Source organism: Lacerta agilis, chromosome 6 (assembly GCF_009819535.1).
Source record: "Lacerta agilis isolate rLacAgi1 chromosome 6, rLacAgi1.pri, whole genome shotgun sequence".
Classification (NCBI taxonomy): Eukaryota; Metazoa; Chordata; class Lepidosauria; order Squamata; family Lacertidae; genus Lacerta; species Lacerta agilis.
The window spans coordinates 3,100,418-3,116,262 of record NC_046317.1 but is presented as its reverse complement, the minus strand read 5'-3'; the positions used below and the strand labels follow the sequence as shown (position 1 = coordinate 3,116,262).

Here is a 15,845-nt window from a genome sequence, read left to right as displayed (position 1 = left end):
CCTGCAGTATTATAGAAGCTGATAAGGGGTTGGGTTTCCTGCCCTTTAAGTATCAGAGTACTGTACTGTATTTATAATATAACCTGAAATGAAATTTATGGGTAATTTTGTTTTGTTTGTTTTTTTAAATTGGACCTTAAATTGCGATCCTGGCAATTTAATTTAATTCAAGTATCCCATAACCTAAAAATACCACAGACTTACCATTTCCCCAACTGTAATTGTTTTGGACAAGTAATCAACATAATTCCAAAATTAAAATTGATTTTAAATTTGTATTTGTCCCATCAATGCAAAGTAAGCATTCTTATGTAAATTAAAGGTGGGGTACACACTGATCCCAAATTTATGAAACCTGATTTGAGGTTAGACCTGTGTAAAATAATTGGGCTAAATATTATGCACAGGAAGGCAATTGCTGCAAACCGACAACAATTTCAGACGTATTTACTAGAGGCTAGAGGTCACCTCGTAAGTGCCCCTACACTTATTTGTATGGTTTTAAATTGCAATTTTTAAAAATGTAGCAGCTCTGCATGAATTCTTGGACTATTAGCAAGCTTTAATCTTTGCCATAAGACAAACCTACATAAAATGTGCTTTCTTTTATAGCCTTAAAAAAAAGCCTTAAAAAAAAAGAAAAGCCCGGTGGGGGGCACCGCCCAAAGTGTCACCCCCAGCAGGGCGCTGGCCGGGGGGAGCCCGCCCCCCTTGCTACGCCCCTGGGTACCTCGGGTTACAAACACTTTGGGTTACAGACTCCGCTAACCCGGAAGCAGAACCCCGGGTTAAGAACTTTGCCCCAGGATGAGAACAGAAATCGCATGGCAGCAACATGGCAGCAGTGGGAGGTCCCATTAGCTAAAGTGGTACTTCAGGTTAAGAACAGTTTCAGGTTAGGAACGGACCTCCGGAACGAATTAAGTTCATAACCAGAGGTACCACTGTATAAGTACCACATTCATATGGTATGCGTCCGCATAACAGGCAAAATTCAGGTGGGGGAAAGCCATGCAATTGAGCCTGCCCACGTAATTCTGGCATTGACACATATTGTACCTGTTGGAGTTCACACAGTTCCAGTAGCTAGAATCATACAGTTGGAAGGGATCTTGGAGGCCATCTGGTCTAACCCCTTGCTCAATGCTGAATGCAGCTACAGCATCCCTGACACACGGCTCCCCGGCCTCTGCTCAAATACCACAGCAGAGAAGACCTCACCAAGTCCCAAGGCAGCCTACGCCATTGTCAAACAGCTTTTGATCATTAGGAGTTCACTCCTAGTGTTATCTAGGCAGTTAAAGTAATTATATTCTACCCCCAAATCACTGTAACTGCGAACAATGATAAATAGGATTCTAGTAAATTATGGGGGAAAGAAGGAGATGTGTAGCATCATGTTTGAAAGAATTCTAACTGAGTTAAGTGGGGTTTACTTCTGAATTATTACACAAGATTACTGCCTTTCTCTGAGCTAGGCTATGAAAAGCTGGAGTCAAGGAGCTTGTTAAAGTCATGGAGCTTTGAGGAGATTCCTGAGGAGATTTGAGGATTTTATTCCTTTTAAAAAAAATCTGTTTATTTTAATTTTTCAGCTATAACAATGAAAAACAGAACTCCCTCCATCCTCAAGAGTACACTGAGTTGGAGACAATTATACCGTTGACTATACTAGAAAAGGTTGAAGTTGGCAGTCACGTTGTTTAAAGAAAAGTGTATTTCCATAGATTTCAATGGGACGCAGATGGTCTGTATCCTTGTTCTTTTTTTGGAATGCATGAGAAATAAAACTGAAGCACGTGGAAGCAAATGTGTCAGTCAGTTTACTGCCCCTTTGTACCCATATCTGTAGTCTTTTGTGAGTTTTTTTGTTACTATTAAATTTTTGTTTTCCCATTGATTTTAAAACAGTAACAACAGAACATTTCTTCTAGTAGCTAGTTATTCACATGCTCGCTCTGACTTCTGCTGGAGGTGCAGAACAGGTAGCAGAACGAACACTTCCTCATTAAACAAGTGAGCTCAATACAGCTCTGCTTTACCGACAGCAATCTAGGTCGCTTCCAAATTGCTAGCACCACACCTAACCCTGATTGCAGGGCGCGCATGGATATGGGTCAGGTGTGAGGCATGGAGCTGAACCCACAGGTCTGGTCTGGCACACAAACACAAGATATTCAAAATGGCAGTAACATTTAATGCTCGAATGCTAATGATGGGCAACTGTAGGGTTTCACCAGAAGGTTTATAAGAAACAGTGGCGCACACAGGTTTAAGGTGGAAAGCTGTGCTTCTCTGCCATGGCTGTTTATGTACAGTGAGTTCAGGTCACATGCACACAACACCATCAGCACATAATTCAAATTCAAATGTATTGCTGCTATAAGCCCATAAAAACATAAAATATGGAATATATAACATAAAGTTACAGCATACCATAGACCTTGGAGTCATAGGGAATCAAACCACAGCACAAATACAAGTTTTAAAATTGCAACCAAGGAGCAGAAAACAAAAGTATTAGTGGTCATGTAGTTGGCCACAGCGCCTTTTTTGAGATATGACAGAGTTTAAAAACCTTGCCACCTGCAAGGTTGTATAGGAATCATTGTCTTGCAGGAGTAACCCAGTCCAAGGGTTAGCAAATTCATCACGCCAAAGACATTGGACGAGATAATGGCTAGGTAATCTATGCCAAAGAGTTAACCAGTAGATGAAAATTCGTTTCCATAAGAGAGTCTCTAGTGAAGGAATCTTCAATTCTAGTCGTATAGCTGCATTACTAACACACGTAGGGAGTTTTAAAAGCCGGCGAAGAAACTGATTTTGCAGCACCTCCAGCGGGGCCGGATTCATCAGCACATATACACCAACATGTTGGAAGAGTTATGAGAAAACAGATGAGCTTTCTCTGAACACTCGCCAAGAAAGCTTGCTAATACCAAGTTGATTCTGAGATTATCCAAGAAGAGCTCAAGCTTATTGACAGGAATAATCCAGCAGTAGATCACATGAAGTAAGTGGAGTTAGTGCTTTATTAGAAAGAACAGGATCTACACAGGAGTGTCAGACCTAATGAGCACAGCAAGTCTTCTTTGGTAAGTCTTGCCCCTATGAAGCAGTTGTGGCGACTGAAGGTCCCCACCTTCTCACAGCTGCCTAAATCCCCTCCTCTCCAGGGTCCCCCCCCAAGCAATCTGGAATTGTGCCTGTGATGCTAATTTCTCCTCTGCCCTCTTCATAACTTTTCTGGTTCTGGGAAACTAGCGGGGAGGGAATATTGTCATAGCAGGAGGGGGAGACAATTGTGACCACCAGCTGGACTCATCTCTGCCTCTTGGCCTCCTGCTTCAGCTTCTGATTCTGGACATCTCTCCAATCCCCAAGCTCTGAGCCCTATTTCCTTGCTGGCTCCAAAGCTGGTTCCTCCCACCATTTCTCTGCATCCAACCAGTCCCTGACTCTTATCCATTGTTGTTGTCGTTCAGTCGTGTCCGACTCTTTGTGACCCCATGGACCAGAGCACGCCAGGCACGCCTATCCTCCACTGCCTCTCGCAGTTTGGCCAAACGCATGTTAGTAGCTTCGAGAACACTGTCCAACCATCTCATCCTCTGTCGTCCCCTTCTCCTTGTGCCCTCCATCTTATCCATTACTAACTATAAACCAGGAGTCTCCTTCCTGCAAAAATGTGACAATATCATCCTTCCTTCCTTCCTTCCTTCCTTCCTTCCTTCCTTCCTTCCTTCCTTCCTTCCTTCCTTCATTTTTAAAAAAGAAATAAGATTGAAATTATCTGTGAACTTACTTACTTAGATATACATATGCACAGGACCAGAATGCATACGACAGAATTTTAGAAGAGGATGACAACAGGAATTTGTGCAGTGCTCTGAAACTTCTGTGAACTTTCAGAAATGACAGATGGATAGCTCTGTAATTACAACAGTAGAGGGCATCAGACTGTCAGCTGAGCATCCACAATTTGCTATGAAGTGGTGGACTTTTCAGGGCAATATGATTTATTTAAAACATTGACAAATAATTATAAAAACTAGCTTAATAAAACATCCTGGAATGGGCCTGATAAAGACCAAAACCTGCTCTATGATATTATTACTATTACTTATTTAATTTATTAGGTGCTGTGGCAGACCTACCACTTAATACCACCCATTAATAAGGCAGCGGATCCACTCCTGCTAACTGCCCCCCATTAAATATAGTGTACCCACAATTTACCACAGATAATCTAGTGGGGAACTTTTGTGAGGGAAAAATTTATGACTGGTGTCTCAAGCAGAAAACAAACAAACAAGAAAAGGTTTATGAAACAAAAAAGATTTATGAAACCAAGTGGGTCAGGAAATGCATTTTTTTCAGGTAGAAGTTAATTTGTTTACTTTAACTCAGGCTTAAACACAACACTATAGGCACAGCTCTTCTTGAACTTCAGTTACTAAAAATCAGTTGTTACGCTTCAGGTGGTTGATGTTCCGGTTTCTAGAATAGAGAGTATGTGGGGAATGACAGGTGTCTTGAAGTAAAAGAATTAAATCTGAAGATGTAACATTAGTAAACTATGTTTTAATTTGTTGTGGAATATTACATGGCACACTACTATTTCAGGTATGCAATTTGCTGTTGAAATTTGAGGGCTAAATTTGGGCTGTAAAATGAGAGTAAAAATATGATATTGAAATGTGCCTGAGGATTTATTAATGTTAAATCAGCACCTTAGCAAATCCAGGACAGAAGTAATAGGATGTGACCATATAGGTTTGGCTTCTCTAGCAATTATTTTGGTGTCCTGATCATTACACACATTACTTATGCTTATCCCCATCTGGCAGTGCGGAAATAATTGTGACAACGCTTGAAGCAGAGTCAGCACACAGAGGAAAGAAAGAGTACAATGACATGCAATGTGGATCCTCTTTGGGATTCTCCTTTCTACTTTCCAGGTTGCAGCCAGAAGCATCGCAGGTGAATACAAGGAGCAAGCCAGACTACACTGTTGGCCAAGGCAATGGTGATTAAAGCACAGTCAAGACCTCGCAACAGAGGTGGTGATTTGTTTTGATGTGTGGTTCCTAAGGATGGGTTTCCTCAATGGTGCCGCTATACAATGCACAAACTCCCCCTCCTCTAGTCATAATTGACCACTAACCCAGCTATGCTAAGGAGATTGCTGGTTAGAGAGGGTTGCAATCAGTGGATTGATATGACTTTAAATACCTATTGTATTTTCATGGACTTTTCCAGCCTATCCCCTCCCCACATTGTGGCAGCACAACTGCTAGACTTTTGATAGCTACATCTTTTAGGAAACAAAGTGGGGAGTGGGCTTTCAACCAGCCTTCCACACTTGTGTTTGTGAGTAGAATTTGTATCCTAATCCTGGTGAAATTGTGTTTTAAAGCACCCAGAACGACCATTCCCCCACACTGGTTGTAGATTCCATTGTAGGCACATCCAGGATGTGTTCTGGGTCTGGGTGTGTGGGCTTCCTTAATTCCGAATAGAGGCCATTGACTCACCTATGGCTATGACTCACCATTGACTCACCTATGACTACAGGACATATTGTGCAGAGGTGTGTAATTGCTTGTTCTGCTGTATGCTTGTTTTTTTTTTGGCATGTGTGTATGTGATGAGGTGAATAAACTGTTAGTGGGTCTGTGGCTGGAGGATAGCTTTATGTTTGGAGATATCACTCATCAACACAAGCAAAAACTCAATGTTGTGCCCACTCTGAGACAGTGATGGTGACAATGGCAAATACCGGTAATAAGTATTCTTCACTTCTGTTTTTGAGTGTTTCGGAAGCAGAACGACTCAGAACCCAAACGCCAAAAACCCGGAAGTGAATTATTCCGTTTTTCAATGTGCCTTCGAAGTTGATCAGCTTCCAAAGAGTGTTTCTCCATTTTCTCAATGGAATTTGCCAACCGCCCATTGCACCTTGGTTGTTGAAAGTTTCAGAAGTCGAACTGTCTTCCAGAATGGATTACGTTTGATAACTGAGGTTCCACCGTATTGCCCATTGCTTTTACAAGTGGGTTGGGGCATCCTGCAATCTTGTCCAATAGAAACATTCTAAAGCTTTATCCCAGGGTGGATTTGATTTAAATCAAACTGATTTAAATCACTAGTCAGTAAGGCTCAGGGCCGATTTAAATATTAAAAAAATCCGATTCAAATAAAAAAAAATCTGATTCAAATAAAAAAAATCCGATTTAAATTGGATTTTTTTTTAATTTAAATCAGCCCTGAGCCTTACTGACTAGTGATTTAAATCGTGATTTAAATCAGTTTGATTTAAATCAAATCCACCCTGTTTTATCCCTTATTGGCTTACCAGCTAGTCACTGAGTTACCCTCTCTCATGAGTCCAACTTTTCCCTTATGGCAAGTACTCTAACTAGACCCTATGTATGCAGGTTCAGAGGTAAGTACTTGCTCCCAGGGAGAGCGATTCCTCAGGCAATTACATGCTGCACCTTCTCTGCTGTTTCTTACCCAGGCTTTTGTGTTTAACCTTTGATATTTTGTTTCCTAGGTTGCCACCCTCAGCCTGGGTGCCACCATTGCCACAAAAGGGAAGGAGTATTGATTACTGATACTGTTGCACCCCACCCCAATCTCCGAGTGGTGCAAGATTCCAGGGGTTCCAGGTGCTTACCCAAAGTTCATGTTTCCTTTTGGAAATGAGGCATAGCAGAAACTATGTTGCCTTTAGGATATATGGTTTACTTACAGGGGTCCCCAAACTAAGGCCCGGGGGCCGGATGCGGCCCAATCGCCTTCTAAATCCGGCCCGCGGATGGTCCGGGAATCAGCATGTTTTGACATGAGTAGAATGTGTGCTTTTATATAAAATGCATCTCTGGGTTATTTGTGGGGCATAGTTCTTTTTTTCTTCTTTTCAAAATATAGTCCAGCACCCCACAAGGTTTGAGGGACAGTGGACCCGCCCCCTGCTGAAAAAGTTTGCTGACCCCTGGTTTACTCACACATATACACAACATAAGCCTGTGATGGAGATGGGGTTCACAGCATTAACACCCCCGAAAAGTTTATTGTTTCTCCCATAGCTGCAGCCTTGGATTCAAAAAGAAATCAAACGTTGCTCTGTCTCTCTCTCCAGCTTGCTGCTTCCTTCCTAGGTCACAGCTCTCCACTCTCAACTCTGGCTTTATTCCTTCTCGCTGTCTGCAAGTTGAGGGAGGGGCCCCACCCATTTCCCATTTATCACAAAGCCCCTTCTTTTGTTCTCCTTACACCTCATCCCGAGGCTAGCCTGGCTATTATTTTACTTTAACACTTGCTAGATCCAGGGATGAGAGGGGTCTAGCACTCAGTTTAAGATGCACACACCCCAAACTCATAGCACTATCCTTTAATGGTGATAGCTGTAAAGCAATTAGGAAAATGTCCACTAAAGAATAATGTTCATCACCTGAGGGTGGGTGTGCTCATTCATCCATTTTTGTAATGGGCAGAAATTGCCTCTGTAACCCAGAGTAAAAGGTAAAGGTAAAGGTACCCATGACTGTTAGGTCCAGTTGCGAACGACTCTGGCGTACAGCTTCCGGGTCATGTGGCCAGCATGACTAAGCCGCTTCTGGTGAACCAGAGCAGCACACGGAAACGCCGTTTACCTTCCCGCCGGAGTGGTACCTATTTATCTACTTGCACTTTGACGTGCTTTTGAACTGCTAGATTGGCAGGTAACCCAGAGTATAGTACCTTTCCCCAACTTAGGAAGTTTTGCCAGTTATGGCACTACCTGGTCAAAGTAGCCTTTCTTCAGCAAATCATGCCTTTGTAACCTCCTCTGTGGACTATTGCAAAGTATTATGTGCACTGTTGCTTTTTAAAATGTTCTGGAAATTTGTGTTGGTTCAGAAAGTAGCCAACAGACTGCTGAGACTGGATTGTATGAATCACACCACTGGTGATCAAGCAACTCCCCTGGCTCACAGCCAAACAAGAGGGAAAATCAAACACATTCAACTGGGCCTGGAAAAGGCTCTTTTGCTGTTGTGACCAGGGTGCTTCATGGACTACCTCTCTCCGCATGTACCTGTCTAATTGTTGGGATCTCCTTCAAAGCTCATCTGAAATAACCCTGCCAGGTAGGTAGAAAGGCATTTTCAGTGGTGGATACCCAGCTGTGGAATGCTGACTCCAGAGCGGTTTCCTTTTTATTCTCCTAGGCCTGTTGATGTCTCATAGCTTTAAGATGTTTTTACCTTCTGTGACTTGTCTTCAGTTATACTGTACTTCCAAAACAGAGCAGGGAAGTGATTTTCAAGTTTCTATTATTCCACTTTTGGAAACTACAGCTAGCTGTCAAACAAAGCATGTATGTCTCTCTTACACATGGTACTTAAGAAGGTAATGCAGCTCATTAGAGTTGCTGTTAGTTGACATTTTAATATCATTTCAGGCTGGGAAGCCATCTTTCAGACAGAAGAAATGCATGGATCCTTGCGCCATGGTTCAAGACTGGGGATGCTAGGAGCCATGGGATCTGAAATAAAGAGCAGCTGCTTTATCCTTTTGGCTATGCCTGGTACAGAGCGACACATCGGCTAGCTGGCAATGTTCTATCATCCTAGTTATTATCGCAAACAATGAAGAGTCTTGTGGCCCTTTAATAAGTTCAGTATAGCTCTGTACCTGAATCAGCACATGTAATCATTCTTTCCCACGGGAGCCTTGAGTCTTTTCCTATAGCAACTACTGTTATTTTTTAAGCTGCCTTTTTAAAAGTTGCCTTTCTACAGGATCCTGCACTTGGGTTGACTTACCAGCAGTAGACACGAGTACAATAAAAAAGCGTAGCTACGCACTCTGACGTGAACTGCAGTCCAAGCATGTTCACAAGGCCCAGCGGCAAGAAAGTATGCGCTGTATTTGCAGCCTGAAAGTAAAGCACTGAAAGTTAATCTCTACGCAGAAGGGGCATTTCATAGAAGCTCTTCCTTCCAGTCTTCAGCTGCATACAATTGTGGTTCTTTGGATTTCGGAACAATACTTCTACCAGAGCTGGTACACAAAAGGTTTCCTCTGCTCATAGCTGTCAACTTTCCCCCGTTTAATTCCCTTATTCCGAATAGGATTCCTCGCAAGAAAAGGGAAAAGTTGACAGCTATGCCTCTCCTTCCCCCCTCACAGATTATATATATGTGTGTGTGTGCGCGCATAGATCCACCTCTATATCTACACCCCCCGCAATCTATTAAATGGAGGGCAAGGAAGCGGCGCCTGCCCGGGCGCGCTCCGCCCCTCTGCCGCCGCCGAGCAGGAAGGGGCGGGCGGCTGCCGGGCGAGCGATGCATTAGCGGCGGCCCTGGAGGCGAGGCAGGGCTTTGCTGCTGAGGCGAGCGGAGAGGCGCCCAAGATGGCCCCTGCTGCAGAGGCGGCCGTGGCAGCAGCAGAGGGCCGGAGGGCGGAAGGGAAGGCCGCGGCCGGCCGGCTCCTGCTGCTGGTGGACAAGGAGGAGGAGGGCGCGACGGCCACGTCCGTGGCCCGCAGCTGAGAGGAGCTGCCGCCGCCGCCGCCACCGCCGTGAGGTAAGCGGGAGTCTCTCCCCGGTGGGCGGGTGGCGGGGAACAATAGGGCGGAGGCTGCGGCCTTCTCCTCTCTTTCCCTTCGGGCGGGCGGGCGGGCGGGCGGCGCCTCTACCTGGCTGGCTGGCTGGCCGGCCGGCGGACCAGGCATTGCGGCTGGTGGCTCCGTGCGAGACGCCCCAGCGGCCTCTTCCACCATTTCCCTTCCCCTTCGCCGTAGCCTCTGTAGGCCTCAGGCTTCTGCCGGGCTCGCTTTCTGCCATCCCCGCCCCCGCGGCTTCGTAAGAGGCCGGGAAATATTCTGGGGGCCGGTGGTTACACGCGGTCTCAACTCATTCCAGATGTGTGTGTGTGTCTGTGTGTCTGTGTGTGTAGTATACAGTATAGTATTCTCGGCTAGGGAATGGTGTACGGGGGTGGGTGGGTGGGTGGAACCCCTTGGCAGGTGTGATCCTCATTGACCCTCCGTGGGAATTATCTCTTGACAGCTCAGCCTTATGCATGTCTACTCAGAAGCGCTCCTATTAAGTCGAGTGGGACTTACTCCCGAGTAAGTGTGTGTGAATCGCACTCTAAAGTAAACACACATGCTTTTATTCTGTGCTTCTGTTCCCTAAATGTAGCTTCTATGTTCAGTCTCGAAGCTTATTGGGTTCTGACATTGACCTCCTCATGATCTTTTGAACATTATCCCTGGCAGTACAGCGGACACTCGGGTTGCGAACGTGATCCGTGCGGGAGGCGCGTCCGCAACCCTCACCTGCGCATGCGCAGGTCGCTATTTGGTGCTTTTGCGCACGCGCGGGTCGCGATTTAGTGCTTCTGTGCATGCGCAAGCGCCAAAACCCGGATGTAACCTGTTCCGGTACTTTTGGGTTCGGCGCGGAGAGCAACCCGAAAATGCGCAACCCGCAGCGTTCGCGACATGAGGTATGACTGTAGTTACTGTACTCCAGGGATGAAAGAAACGTTAAAAACACAGAACAAAAATGTAATTCTAAAGATTCCCGAGGAGTACAAGTACCCCTACCTTCTGTATATTTATCTCGTATGTAACTTTCAGTGTCATGGTTTCAGAGGATTGGACAAAAGGAAATGGAAGGATCTGGTTTGGCCACCTGAAGCAAGCAAGCAAGCAAACCTTTGTGTTCAGGGAGAGAGTTGATATTGAGCAGGAAGTGACATCTGCAAACAGTTCACCAAGAAGCCATGGTTCATTGCACAAAATGAAGGCTGTTTACTTTATTCCTCACCCATCTCTTCATAAACACAACTGTCACTCTGTACTATTTTGTTAGAGTAAATTGTGATTTATTTATTTATTTATGTTGACTTCTATCAGATAGCGTTTTTGGTTATGAGAGAGCATTGTGAATTGTGTTCATGAAAATTAACATGAATTTGTATTTACTTACCTGGTCACCACATGTGATGAAGAACACATAGAATTCATTATTTAAGGAATTTTTACTCCACTCTTTAGCTGAAAAGCCTTCTAGAATGGCTTACAAAGATCAGGATCAATATAGTCCCTGTACCCAGGATTATATTCTAAAATGATCTACAGTATAAAAATGCATTCAAGTGAGTAAACAGAATGACAGGGCCTGAGGGACAGGTCAATCTGCCTTTTCTCTGCTAGCTCAGCTTCCATCATTACTTGGTATTGAATCCCTGTAATATTTAGCAAGTATGAAAACATTATGTCCTGGTGGAATAAGGACTGATAAGTTGCTCTTTACTTCCTCCACCTGCTCAGGTTCTTTGCTGGCTGTAGGGAGTGAAATCCCTTCCACTCTGACCAGCCCAGAAACCAAACAACCTGGCAGAGGAGGATGCTGTGATCAGTCCTCCTCTGCTAAACTTCTGCATTTTCCTGCAGGATCTGCAGAAAACAAAGCTCCTCCCTGCAGTTCCAGTATAGAAAGGGGGTGCTGGTGGCAAAAGGACAAGGCGATCATTGGGTTTGCTACCAGCCCACCACATTTCTATGCTGAAGGCACAACAGACAAAGCCCTCTTTCGCACATGTAGCATATAAATCAGTTGGGGTAATAGAAGAGGCAGATAAGTGCTCCATGGCTCTTCTGGCGCCTGCTGCATTTCTAGTCTACAGGGGTTTTTTTTTGGTTCTTTTTACTAGCAGATAATATCCCTTGTAGGGACGCGGGTGGCACTGTGGTCTAAACCACTGAGCCTCTTGGGTTTGCCGATCGGAAGGTTGGCGGTTCGAATCCCCACGACGGGGTGAGCTCCCGTTGTTCAGTACCAGCTCCTGCCAACCTAGCAGTTTGAAAGCACATCAGAGTGCAAGTAGATAAATAGGTACTGCTCCGGTGGGAAGGTAAACAGCATTTCCGTGCGCTGCTCTGGTTTCGTCAGAAGCGGCTTAGTCATGCTAGCCACATGACCCGGAAAAACTGACTGTGGACGAACGTCGGCTCCCTCGGCCAGTAAAGTGAGATGAGCGCCACAACCTCGGAGTCGTTCTCGCCTTGACTTAACTGTCAGGGGTCCTTTACCTTTTTTAATGTCAACTCTTAAGGCTGTGTTTGTCTTGTACCCAAAGGAAGCATTTGATTGGATGTGATGAAATGCTTGCTTGTAGGAGATACTGTACTAGAAGTGTTGGCCACCTTACAGAACACTCTCTGGGTCTTACGTTAGTGCTGGTGTTGCCTTAAGTAGGTTCTTTCATCCTGCTGTATGGCAGAGCTTTCCCTGGGTAATATTTATATAAATTGTGATAACTGGTACTTGCAAAACAGTATGATTGCTGCAGCTCTGCTCATTTCTATTCATTGATCATGCCAGAAATAACATTCACTACTATCATATTTGGCAATAGTTTTGCCCTTGCTCATGGACAAATTACTGTGATGCTTGCAACCTGCTCTTATACATGTTTACTCAGAATCAAGTCCCACTGAATTCAGTAGGACCTGCTGTCAATTGAGTGTGCATAAATTGCAGTATTACTGCATAGCAAGAGGTAGATTGGAAATTTGGTAAATTGGTACAGTTTTCTGACTTCCGTTTGTTGGAACAAAGACAGTTCCCCTGGATTTAGCTGTTAAGAGACCCTTATGTGTGATGACTAGATGTATAGTTACTGTATATTTTGGCATATAAGACTACTTTTTAATCCAGGAAAATCTTCTCAAAAGTCGGGGGTCGTCTTATACGCTGGGTGGAGAATCTGCGGTTGAGTATATCTCAAACTGTATATTTTAACTGGAAAAGTTGGGGGTCGTCTTATATGCCCAGTCGTCTTATACACCGGAAAATACGGTAGATTATATTCCTTACTCCTTTCCCAAGCCATCATCTTGCATGTGTGCCTGGCTTTGGTTGGTGCACCTTTGGTTTCCAAAATAAAATAAAATAAAACATAACCCACAAATCTAGTTGCCCATTCTTGCTATATTTTACGGTGTTAAATTTGTTGCTATGTCTTCATTATGAAGTAGTAATGTTCATTTACTGAACACTCTTACAGTCTAAAAATGATATTTTGTTGTTTATGTATGATAATGGTCACATCTACTCTACATGGTGGTTTCTAAACTAATGGTATAAATGTCCTTTGCTTATCACAATGGTGATCATCTTCAGTTTTCAACTCCCCACTTTTTTCGAACTGGAGAAATTAAAATCTCGTTAGGCTACAGTCCTAGTCTCCTGGATGCTGGTGACTGGTGTTGGGAGTTAGAATGATGTGTAATTGTCCCTTTGCTGATGGAGAAGAATGCCACTGGTGGGTGGGTTCTGCTGTGATAAGACTGCCATATTTCACAGTAGCCAGTGGAATGGATTGTTTTGGGGCAGGGTATCAGAGGCTTTGAATTCACTGGATCCAAAGCCCCACAGATCCCCAAGGAGCCTCTGGAGCTACTACAGCAGAAAAGAAAGAAACCTTTCATCCCCATCTTTTGTTATGACTGGCAGAAGCCAACAGGGCTTCTGAGTACCAGTTGTTGGGGATCACAGGTGAGGAGGGTACTTTTGTGCTCAGGTCCTGCTTTTGGGGTTCCCACAGGTATCTTGTTGGCCACTGTGAGAACAGAATGCTGGACTAGATGGGCATTGGCCTGATACAACAGAAGTACTGTTGGTAGATGGGACTGTTGGATTTACATCAAATTCTGAATGAGGCTGCACTCCTGAAAGAGCAGGTGGGTAGCTTGTGGATGCTCCTTGAGGCAGTGCTCCTGTTTGATGTATGTGTGGCAAAGGATGCCTTTTTCCTGCTTCAGCTGGTACACCCACTACAACCCTTCCTGATAAAAGGTGGACCTTGCTGCAGTCATTTATTCTGTATTGACTTCTAGGTTAGATTACTATAACAAGCTGTATGTTGAGTCTGCCATTAAAAAGCATTTGGAAACTTATGTTAGTGCAGAATGTTGATGGGAGCTTTGATTCTATCACATTGGCTCTCTGTGATTGTTTTTACTGATCTCGCCCTGAAAGCCCTTAATAAATTGGGACACGGGTAGTTTAGGAACTTTCTCTTTGCATAGGTTCCTCCCCACATTCTTTGATCTTTAAACCTCAGTAGGTACATTGGTGTCAACTGGAGATAGGACATATTGTGACTTGTACGCTATGGAGTACCTGGCTGCACCAGGCAGCTGTAGAGTGGTTAATTGTATAATTTTGCTGGCTCAGTTTTGTGCTGCTGCAATTTTAAAAACAGTTTGTATACTGTTTTTTAATGTCTACTGTATTTTTTCAGAGACAGTTTGCTTTTATTCTGTATTTATTACAGCCTCCTCAGAAAAACAGGTGGGATAGAAAATGTAAAATGGGGATTATAAACCTAGGAAACAGCGGGGGGGGGGGGACAGCCCATCCTCAATATACCTCATGTCACTCAGTTTTCTTAAAATTTTGTATATTTGTTGAAGGATAAAAACTAAGTTTAAATCTAAATTTTTAAATCCTTATAAGCTGAGCCCAGAATTCAGACATTTCAAAACTAAAAATACCAATCTCTTCAGAACTTCCTGATATGTCACATGATGGACTTATTTTAAATGTTTAAGTTGGGACGTGGGTGGTGCTGTGGTCTAAACCACAGAGCCTAGGGCTTGCCGATCAGAAGGTCGGCAGTTCGAATCCCCGTGACGGGGTGAGCTCCCGTTGCTCGGTCCCAGCTCCTGCCCACCTAGTAGTTTGAAAACATGTAGTGCAAGTAGATAAATAGGAACCGCTCTGGTGGGAAGGTAAACGGTGTTTCCGTGCGCTGCTCTGGTTCGCCAGAAGCAACTTTGTCATGCTGGCCACATGACCCGGAAGCTGTACACCAGCTCCCACGGCCAATAAAGCGTGATGGGAACCGCAACCCCAGAGTCATCCGTGACTGGACCTAACGATCGGGGTCCCTTTACCTTTACCTTAAGTTACAAAATTAAAAAATGATTAAAAATTAATATGATTTTTTTTAAAAAATCAGAAAAATATATTTATTTCATATTTCTAAGGGTTACTTGGAAACTTTCATCTTGGGATCTGAAAGCTGGACACGTGGACAGCATTACTAAACTGCTTCTGGTGCATGGAACACCGTGCCAAGTGCCAGATGCATGGAAATGCCGTTTACCTTCCCGCCACAGTGTTACCTATTTATTTACTTGCACTGGTTTGCTTTCAAACTCTTAACTCTCTCCCGCAATTTCCTGTTTTAAATTTATCTTTTTCTTTCCCAGCACTGCGCATGTATGCAATCGCACAGAAGTGGGAGCGATGCCTGCATTTATTTTTTTTACTGGATTTTTTAAATCTGTCAGTATATCAGGTTGACTTATTTTCTTTTAAATATTTATATTCCACTTTTCCAGGCAAAGCGTGTTCAAAGCTGTTTACAACAATAAGGAGTTACAACTGTAAAAAAATACTCCAGGAAAAAAGATAAAATGCATTCAGAAACTTCCATACCATCTGATTAGCTCTCAGACTGGCATCCTTTATCAGTGCTGAATTGAAGTAGATTATACAGTAGTACATTAAATTATCTAGATAGGTGTTAAATGGGTCAATCTTGTGTATATCTTCTCAGAATTGAGCCTCACTGAGGTAAAGGAAGCTTACTCTCAAGTAACTGTATGGGACTGTAGCCTCAGGCACTTCATGTGAATAAGTCCTGTTCATAGAATCATAGAGTTGGAAGGGACCCAAGGCTCATCTAGTCCAACCCCCTGCAATGCAGCTAAAGCATCCATGACAGATGGCCATCCAACCTCTGCTTAAAAACTCCAAGGAA

At 43.9% G+C, this 15,845-nt stretch overlaps 1 protein-coding gene and 1 long non-coding RNA gene across 5 annotated transcripts in view; one reads left to right on the top strand and one right to left on the bottom strand.

Moving 5' to 3' along the window:
* Nucleotides 1-8,422: 8,422 nt before the first annotated feature.
* LOC117047751 lies at nucleotides 8,423-8,885 on the bottom strand. The gene is made up of 2 exons (XR_004426755.1): nucleotides 8,820-8,885; nucleotides 8,423-8,539 (listed from the first exon to the last, which is right to left on the bottom strand). It is a non-coding gene; the product is annotated as an uncharacterized LOC117047751 (long non-coding RNA).
* A 457-nt stretch (nucleotides 8,886-9,342) lies between these two features.
* Nucleotides 9,343-15,845, top strand: part of RC3H1 (ring finger and CCCH-type domains 1) — a 55,210-nt gene continuing 48,707 nt past the window's right edge. For 2 of the 4 annotated variants that reach the window (XM_033151246.1, XM_033151245.1), the window contains exon 1: nucleotides 9,343-9,584. The gene's annotated coding sequence lies outside the window, so the exon portion shown is untranslated. The remainder of the gene's footprint in view (nucleotides 9,585-15,845) is intronic. The other 2 variants (XM_033151244.1, XM_033151242.1) reach the window with 1 other exon arrangement.